At 35.7% G+C, this 10,082-nt stretch overlaps 1 long non-coding RNA gene across 1 annotated transcript in view; it reads left to right on the top strand.

Moving 5' to 3' along the window:
- The window catches only part of LOC122536541, a 104,585-nt gene extending 98,138 nt beyond the window's left edge, over window positions 1-6,447 (top strand). The window contains exon 3 of the long non-coding RNA XR_006308414.1: window positions 6,418-6,447. This is a non-coding gene — a long non-coding RNA (uncharacterized LOC122536541). The remainder of the gene's footprint in view (window positions 1-6,417) is intronic.
- Window positions 6,448-10,082: the final 3,635 nt, after the last annotated feature.

The following is a 10,082-nucleotide window of genomic DNA, read 5'->3' on the forward strand; positions in this document are numbered from 1 at the left end:
AATTTATGTATACGCACATATACCTAATGCGAGTATTGTGACCGCGACACTCTCAACTGGCAGTGGAGAGATCGATGCAGTGGAGGGGATAGTGAAAAGTGGAGGTAAGGACCATACATGAGCCGCCAGTTAGCCACTTCTGAGCTAGACCAAAATGTCAATCTTTCACCAAAAACTGTCGAGTAAGCTCTGTAAATTGAAACATTCTGGCAAAGTTCTCGAGAAAACATTTTTTTTCTAGGGATGGTGTAGGGGACAATCGCGTGGGACGTTTCAAATATGGCAGCCACAGATTAACATAGCTTGGCGCGTCGCTCAGCATACCTCGCGGTAAACGAGGGAAGACGAAAGAGGAGTCTCGCGCGTGACCGAGGCCGAGCCCGAGTGAATGAACCGCCGCTTTGCTCGGCGTGTGCGTAATTGCGTACGCGCGATCGTGCGTACAAAAGAATGCTGCGGTGCGTGTCGCGGTGGGACACACGCGTGCGAATGAATGGACGAATTCGAGTCGCGTGTTTTCGCCTGTGCGTCACGAGGCGCGGCGGAGGAGAGAGGGCGCGCGCGCACGGAATTCGACGTCGTCGTTCATTAACGATACTTTGCGAAATCGTGATCCCCATGCAGATTCGCAATGAAACGTCGCGCCGCCGGTGCGTTTCATTCCGTGCTCGTTACCCCGACGAACGCCGTGTGCCACCACACGATAATCTAATCGAAATTCCGCGATCGCAGCGCAGCTCGCGAATCGAGTCGAGCTCGTGTTTATGAGAGCCTGCGTTCACGTGCGTTCGTTGGAAACGTGACGTAGTGTAGATAGACACTGCGAAAAATACCGCTGATAAACTTGGAATAAAGAGAAAAACCACCGAGTCAATCGAATTGAACTGCTGTAACGAGGGGGCCATTTTTCGGGTAATTTTCGGCAAACTAACCGAAAAAGGCAATTAAGAATCACGCGTTGCTTCGAACGGACTGTGAATTTATGGTCAGTCGATGTTAACAAACTTTTGCTTTCGAGTTAATAAACATTCTTTCCACGCAGTTTTTTTTTTTTTTTTTTTTTTTTTATGAAACGAGGCAACAAAAAGTGGAGCCACCTACTTTCTGCTGGGGATTCAATTCAGGTAGTAAACGTAGTTTGGCTGAACTTCACTTCGGGGAACTTTATTTGGGATAATTATTTATTTTTTCTTTGGTAATTCGGCTGATGTCGACGAGCCGAGAGCGAAAATTCAAGTGTTGAGAAATTCATTGGTTCGGAAGTTCTGCCTCGTAAGAGTGAATTACTTTGGAGAATTTTCTTCATATGTACATATATATATAAAATGATAAATATAATTATACAACAGTATGCATATAATATATTAATTATACAATATAATTAAATAAATATAATAAATATATAATTATATAAATATATAATTATACAATATAATTAAATAAATATATATTCAACAAAAATTTATATTTATTTAATAGTGATTAATTTATTTGGAAGTATCTATAAATGAGTAATTATTTATAAAAAATTCTCGCAAAGCCTGCGCACTTTTGTTTCGCGAAATTACGTCTGCCGGGACGTCTCGCTCGTATTTTCTGTCTTTCACGTTTTTCCCTCGATTCTCGACTTTGTCCGCATCGAGCCGCGTTTCGTTTCCTCACTGTCGTTTTACAACTGTCGTCCAACCTCCTCGCCGAGTTCCGAATAAACGCGGCAACACGCGCGAGAAAGAACAAACGGCAAATGAGGTACATAAAGGAGATCCGAAACCGTGCACAAAGCCGAGCGAGTTATCACGCAAAACCGTGAGAACAAAGAACGATATCGATACACGCGAATCACGGTGTTTGTCAGCGGGAACGATATTGCGTTTTTTTTTTGCCCGGGAACCGCGCGAAAACGTGTGCACCTTCAGCGAGTATTTTCAGCGTTGCTCTTCGTCCGGAAAGCGACACGTGCCGCTTTTTCTTTCTCGAAAATATAGAGGAAAAACTTGCACGCAGTTTGACTTGTACTAAAGGACAGCAAAAAATTACAAGGATGACTGTTACGAACGTATTTCGTAACGATTACAACGCGATGTTTGATTTGCTAGAGTAAATACTAATAAATAATACATCGCTTCGCGACAAATTGTCTCGATTTTTAAATATTTTCGGGGATTTTTAAGATCAAGATTCTTGGGTGATTTTCTGTAGGTTGTGTAGTTTTCCGATGCTGGCTTGTTTACGTGTTCGATGATGTATGATGATGTATGACGACATATATAGTAGATAAAGAAACGACAAAATATATGCGCACCTAGCTTTTTTCTTCGCGATATCTTTACGAAAACGAACGGCATATGTATTAACAAAGTTTACTGTCAGAAATAGTTATTGGACGTTGCTGCTGTGCACATTACATTTGTAGTAGAACTTACGTTATCACAACTACTTGTAGTGAACGCCACTTATGGAAAGTTGATTTCACTAATTTATCATTTGCATCGCCGAAAAACTAGGCGATACTTTTTTTCAACTCTCATCTGACGTCTGTACTGACAAACAGCAGTGCATTTGATTTTCTAGACACGGTTTTGCGTCAGACGCGTTTTTTAGAAGCAATCTAATCAGCAGGCACGTTATCAGCGAACGCGAATCGCGATAAGATTTCGTGCAATATTCAAAGTGCAAAAATTTACTTGAAAATGTCCGAACTTCGAGCCAGAAAGGATTTTTAATGCCTTTTCTTCTACATTTACGGTTTCACAAAATGGCCGCCGTAACGCGTTTGCGAAAATCTCAAGAAATCTCCGCCCGCGGGCTGATAGACACAGTAGCGCGAAGGCGTATTCGCCGAAGGGATTTTCTCGATTCGGAGAGAAGCGATATCGATAACGACGGTGTGACGCGCGGAGAAAAAAAAAGAAAAAAGAAACGAACACACAGGGGTCTTTCTTTCGCGGCTCGTTATCTTAATCGACGGCTACTTCAACTCGTTTTCCCGGTAGTGCGGTATCGAACTCCGAGCGCTTTCTTTTCGATGAATCAGCGCTCCGGCACGCGGTGATGTCAATCTTTGCACAGCTGACTACGAGAAATGCCGACGAGCCTCACCTCCGCCAACCAGAGACGCGAACCTTCCCCGTCCTTGTGCATTCTTTCGAGCGCGCTCGACTTTGTCCACGTGACGCGCGCCACCCGCGAAATCCGCGCCGATTTCTCTCTCTCTCTCTCTCTCTCTCTCTCTTTCGCAAATTTCTCGACGATTTCGACGTTTCAAAAGATCGACGTTCCGCGACGCGGAGACAAGAGAGAAAGAAAGCCTCGGTATTACCGAATCAACGAATTCCGGGACCAAACGCTGTATTTTTCTACTTGTGTCAATCCTTTCCCCGCACGGAAACCATCAAATAATATATTTTATATTTAATATATCACGTTGTAATAACACATTTTATATATTTATATGTGTATATATATATATCATTATTATTTTTTTTTATTATATATTATATATTATTTATATTTTATAGTATATTCGCATTTATTGTTTGTTTATTTATATATACATTGTTGTATATTTATATATCAATTATATCGCATGCAGTAATTATTAATATAATTTATAATATAAATATATATTATATTAATATTATATTATATTATATTATATTATATTATATTATATTAATTATAATATAAATTAATTAATTTATATAAATATAAATATACATATAAATGTAATTAATAAATATAAATATAAATATAAATAAATTATAATATAAATTTTATAGTAATATTGTATGTTATATTTTAATTACACATAACAGTATAGTAATGTGCAAAGCTAATGCGATTAATATAATACCTATAATTATATTAATATATCATATCTTTTTCAAATAATAACACTAATACTAGTTATGCGCTCAATTCTACTTGCTGAAGTGTAAAGAAATAATTGCGATATACTTGTTACAAAAGTAAATAAGTAATACTTGAAACTAAAACACGACAGGGAGATTAGAATTGGGATAAAATTGTCGCAGCTGTTGCTTGGTTGTTACGTATGTCTTCATGTATATTTGTAAATTCGTCATGTTTATTGTAACTAGAGTAATTTATTACGTTTAATACATCCATTACACCCATTAATTTAGGTAATTAATTGCATTACACTTGCATGGTAATTAATACCAATTCTTTTTTCTACCATGTTTCTCACATTAAGCTTAGCTTAGTGACTTTGTAAGTATGCCGACTTTTATTTCGTTCTCTCTCAGCCTCGGCCTCTGTAACTTTCGTTCCGTACGTTGTACACCTTTGTATCAAAGGATTTTCCGTTTGCCGCGTAAATAAATAAAATTAAATGTTTATATATATATATATATATATTCGTCACTTGCCCGTTTGTTGAATTTTTGTAATTATTCATCTTTTGTGCGCTAGAAGCTTCTCCGTCCTCTTCCTCGTAAACATTTATATAAACGTTCGCGCGGCGTTTCAACATCAGGATGCGTTCAAATCAAATAAACGAATACAATTTCGTTCGGCATTTCGACAAAATTTGTGCCCGTTTAATATAATATAAATGGTAATTGAGCTGGATACATAAATTCATGTCAAACGCAGAGCCAAAGATTTCAGGCCTGAGTAAAGCTTCATTTCATCCATCAAATATCGCAAAAGTACTCTACTTTGCATATTCTGTGTATTTTTTTTCTCTCTCTCTCTTTTTCGATTGTCACTGTAATGAGCGCGTGACTGTACCAGTGACAAAGATCGTCGATCATTTAAACCGATGTAACTTCGTGAAGAAGCATCGTACAACCATCTACTTGATCTCGTTTTAAAACGCGAATCCTCTACTTTTGACAGCCGCGAGTTCGTTTCACTCGAAGATGATTTTGCATTGCGTAACGAGTAGGAAAGTGAGGATAATTGTATAAATTCTCGAAAATCAATATAAATTCAAACGTGTGTAAAAATAAAAAAAATTCTTTTCGTAACTAGACCCACCATTATCTTGAAGATTGAAATTTCTTTGTTACAACGACTTCTCAAAAAGTTATTGTATGACTTTTTTCGTCATTTTTTTGAATATTAGTTGAATATTAGAGTTAATCGACAGTAATTCAAGCAATTCTGAAATTATTTGGTCGTCTACGCCTAATAAAATTAAAATCCAACAAAATGGTAATGGAAAATCGTACAGCGAATTTTGAGAGCTCGTTGAAAAGGGGAGGCTTCAATGTTGAAGTTCTTTCGGTTGATCTAATCGTGAAAAAAATTTTTTTTAACATTCTCACGCGAGTTTGAATTTTAACAATTCCTGCCAGCTACACGACGTAAAAAAATCATCTTCGAAAAGAACGAACTCGCGACAATCAACGTACAAGCTTCACGCTTTAAAATGGAATCTCTTTTTACACGATCCTTTTTTACCAAGTGAGAATTTTTCATTATCGCAATTACATGCTCGGCCTTAAAACTCCTGCCGAAAAATGCGCAAACATCCCCAGTCTAATTATTACATTGTTCACACTGTAATTTGTTTATTAAAATACGTTTATCAAAAATTAATTTCTAAAAATATGTTTGTTAAATTAAAAATTTGTTTATTAAAATATTCGGAGCAACTGCTCGTTTGAATAAATTTGAATTCGTTTGATCTAAATGCGATACTCGAATTCCAGATGAAGCGAATCATCGAAACGGAACGCGTCGTTTCGACGGTCTAACGCGAGTCGATTCTCATTTATTTATTTATTTTCTTTCTCTTTCTTTCTTCTCTCGTCCTTCTCCAGCGAACGCGAAAGGAATGGAGAAACAGTGGTCTTTTTAATCAAAGATGGATGGACGCACTCGCGCGCGCGTGCATTCTTGGAAACGATCGCGAATAGTTCCGTTGATCCAGGAGAAAAATCCCGTCCCGTTCCGACATTTTTATCGAACGCTTGCTCCATTGAATTTCGTATCGCGAATGATTCAGTCTTTGACGATTCGCTGTAATTTGTTCACTTAGGTTTATGTAGAAGTCTGTGGACCAGTCGCGAAAAATTCAATGTATTATACAAAATATGGACGTAGAAGCACAGAAAGAAACGTATGTTTCAAGAATAAAAAAAAAAAAAAGAGAAGAGAGAAGCGGGAAGGGAGATAAAGTTCAACTTGATCGGCACACATTTCTCAAAATTTCTTTTCTGTATTTTCTTCTCTGCTCCGAGTGTGTTTCCTTTATTTATCACTTACTTTTTTAAATTTGTGCATTAAAGAAAATCCATAAATAATAATTGTTATTATTACTTGCTTCGTTGCACACTCTGATGACAGAATCGATAAGTCTTAACAGAATCCATTAAAATACTAATTTTAATTCCAGGATTATTAAACGATTCTAATTCTGATGTCCTTTTGTCCTTTTTGTTGCAGGTAAGTCGAAAGAGAATTTCAGTCGCAAGATCGCTACGAGCGTAAGTAATCTACCGATGATATCACACAAATTGACAGGTTTTTAAAACGCTTTTTCTAAGACTAAAATCATGTGAAAATGTCCAATTAATTTCTTAGAATAATTCTGCAGATGTATAACGTTGCGTTCCTTGATCAATTCATTTTATAAAATGTACGAATAAATTTCACTACGATTATTAGTATTATTATAACCATTAGTAGTATAATTAATAATTATTATTAATATTATTAATTACACAATTATATGTATATATTGTAACTTTATAATGATATATATAATTAATTACACTATTACAATATACATATATATATATATATATATATATATATAATATTGTAATTATTACATAATATAATTTAATTATTATATAATTATATAATTGTAATATTATAATTATAATTATGAATTATATTATTATATAATATTATTAATATATATGTAATTATTATATAATATTATTAATTTAAAATTTTCGCCCATTTTTTGCACTTTAGTTTCCCCGAGATAATTTTAGTTCACGTTTAGTTCGTTACTTAGCTCATTAATACTGGAAACTAACCGAAATGGCCAAAATGACCAATTCATAGTTTTAGATATTAATCGCTTGTTCCAAGTGTGCGAAGATAAAAGGAAACAACACAACCTTACAAACTCACTCAAAATGTTGCAAAAAGAAAAACCCAAAAGGGATTCCCCGTAGGGAAAAAGCTCTAGAATTTTTTAGAGATACAGAATTATACTATTTGTTACAGTCATAGGCATCGTAAACCCTATCGTCAATAATAACGCGAGAAGATGGATGTGACCCTAAACACTTAATTATAATAATAATAATATTTATATTATTATAATAATAATTATTATTATAATTATAATTATAATTATAATTTCAGACAGATGTAAAGCAAAATGTGCAAAAAAAGTATTACAATGCACTGTATTGTAAAGTTTTTCTATCTTTCCTCTTGTTTCTCTTTACTTTAACGGAAATTTCACGCTTGAATCGTCGGTGGTTTCTGGTGTTAACGGATCATCGCCGACGCAAGATCACGAAAGACCACTCGCGCGGCTAGCGGAGTACAAACTGCTAATTGTTGCGAGAGAATCATTTGCCGGGGGTTTGAATGTTCCGTCCGCATTGTTGGCGCGGCATATTGTGGGCTGATACATCGGGACCGGGGAAGGGCAGCCAGCGTAACGAGGTTAATCATCGCAAATGACACGGAAGTTCTAACGATAACAGATATCGCGGCTTTGGCCTGGCTCGCGCTCGCCGCGGATCCGCGCAATGGCGCACGACGCCGAGTACGCCCGCACGCTTTCTGGGCGAATTAATGAAACGTCGCCGGGGTAAGCCTGCCGGAAGTAAACCGGGACCGTCCACTGCGGAAGCGGAAGCGAAAACAAATAGCGGCCGGTTTACAGGCAACCCTGTATTCTTTGGAAAATACACCGCATCTCCCTTTAGTTGTGACGTTATCTGTGATCTATGCTCCTCGACCGAGAAGATAACACGCGCGTGCTGTCGTTAGACTCTTCAAATTTTTGTGATTTTCTTAAATTGGATAGTACGGATAGTAACGATGAATATAGCGACGAGATAGTCGCTAGTGGTATAACTAAGTAATGAGAGTGTATAATTCTTTTCCTTTTTTTTTTTTTTTTGTTTTTTAATTCTTAACTTGAGTTGGATCTTGCAATTCCTGAGGTTTGGTTGTCTTTTCACTTGCATATAAAGTGTGAAGGGTCAGTTGTTTGATTGCTTGAGAGGTATGTTGTAGTATGGATGATAACTGTTTGGATGCAGCTTTTGCACGAAAAATTTCGCAAAAGCTGCTGCTTCTGATTACATTCTTGATGAGGTTGTGAGAGTTTCTGGTTGACATTGAAAATAGCACGTGTTACGTGACGCTTGTTTCATTAACATTGTAATTTCCTGTGCAATTGTTAAGTGAGTTTGGGTGAATGTATAATTCTATGCAGTGTCGGCCTTACATAAGGCCGACTCTCTTTGTGTCCTTCCCGATTCGGCTAAAATGTGTAACTCTCGCAATTACTTGTCCAAGGATGCGTCCCACATATTACATTTATACACTTATTAATACCCTGATAGTAGGACCAAGGCCAGAAAAACATCTCCCCTAAACACATTTACAAAATTATAACGTTTGTTGTTTATTGAATCGAACAGAAGATAGTTGGTATTAAAATATCTCTATGTAGAAGATATCTTCCGGTGCAGAATGTAACATAAATTTAAATGGACTCCGTCTTCTGCTTCTTAACATTCTGTGATTCTACATCCAGTGCGACGAAACTGGCCGATTCAAAACTCTATATTTTCTGATAGAAAATATTCTCTCGCTTTAGCAATGTGTACTGTAGCATCATCATGCTGAAAGATAAAATTTTCCGTAGAAAATACACGTTACATATTTGCTAATTTGGTTGTAACGTAATCATGGATTCGAATTTTTATGTAAATTCATATTTTACAAAATGTTTCTTACGAAAGATCAGACATTATTAGGAGTGTTATACTTTGAATATTTTATACGTTTCAATATATTTTGATATCGTAATTATGATTACTGTAATACAATATATCTTAATATTGCAATTTTGTAACATAATGTATTTTAATATTGTATAGACACGTGCGTAGACACGCTGTTTATTAGTGGAAACATTTTGCAAAAATGAGGTGCCAGTAAGAAAAATTCAAATGTTTAAAATATTAAAATTGAACAAAAATCGCTGAGCCGATATATCGGACTAAAAGAGTTAATATTATATTTTAATATGTTCCATGCATTTTTTTTTTTTTTTATTTCTACATTACGTGCATTTCGTGCAATTTTGCATTTTTAAATTTCCTGTGAATGCATAAGAATCCGCAGTCTGTTCGTCACTGTTTCCTTTTGACTTCGAATTTATCATCACGTATAAATCACTCTTATTGGTAGAATATTATATTTTATAATTTCGTTCGTTTGAAATGGTCTCCGGGCTACAAAAATCCTGAAGTATCACGTTACACGAAATTACGTACAGTATTATCACATTTTTTAAAGAGATGACGTGACAGAATTTATAGTCGTATCGCATATCATACGTTGGAAACCATTTATTCATCGTTTCTCGTTAATAATGGAACGCGAGAGCAGCAAGATTCCTCCGAGGAGAAGATCTTGAACTTGGACATATAAAATATGTAAACGTAGTGGAAGAACCTTCAGACGAATACGGCCGTTTAATTAAAGAATTCGTCCTAAATATGAATTTTAAAAATAATATATTGAAAAAGAGAAAAAAAATACAACCCAAAAAGTTGCTGGTAAATTCGACCTATTCTCGTGAAATTCTATTCTTAATCGTTTTAATGCCACGCAGCTCGAATTCGTGTCGAATACTCCCATAGCGTACGATCGCTATACAACATACACTACGCTCGGTTTCGATTATAGTCATATTGAAACTTCCTCTCCTAATTATTTTCTTTTTTTTATTATTGTATTTTATTATTACTTCTTTTTATTTCATTATTATTTTTATTATTACATTTCTTTTTTTCATTATTTTATTTTATTAAATCACGTGCATAAATAGCTATCACGTGGCA

Source organism: Frieseomelitta varia, unplaced genomic scaffold (genome assembly GCF_011392965.1).
Source record: "Frieseomelitta varia isolate USP_RPSP 00005682 unplaced genomic scaffold, Fvar_1.2 scaffold_847, whole genome shotgun sequence".
Classification (NCBI taxonomy): domain Eukaryota; kingdom Metazoa; phylum Arthropoda; class Insecta; order Hymenoptera; family Apidae; genus Frieseomelitta; species Frieseomelitta varia.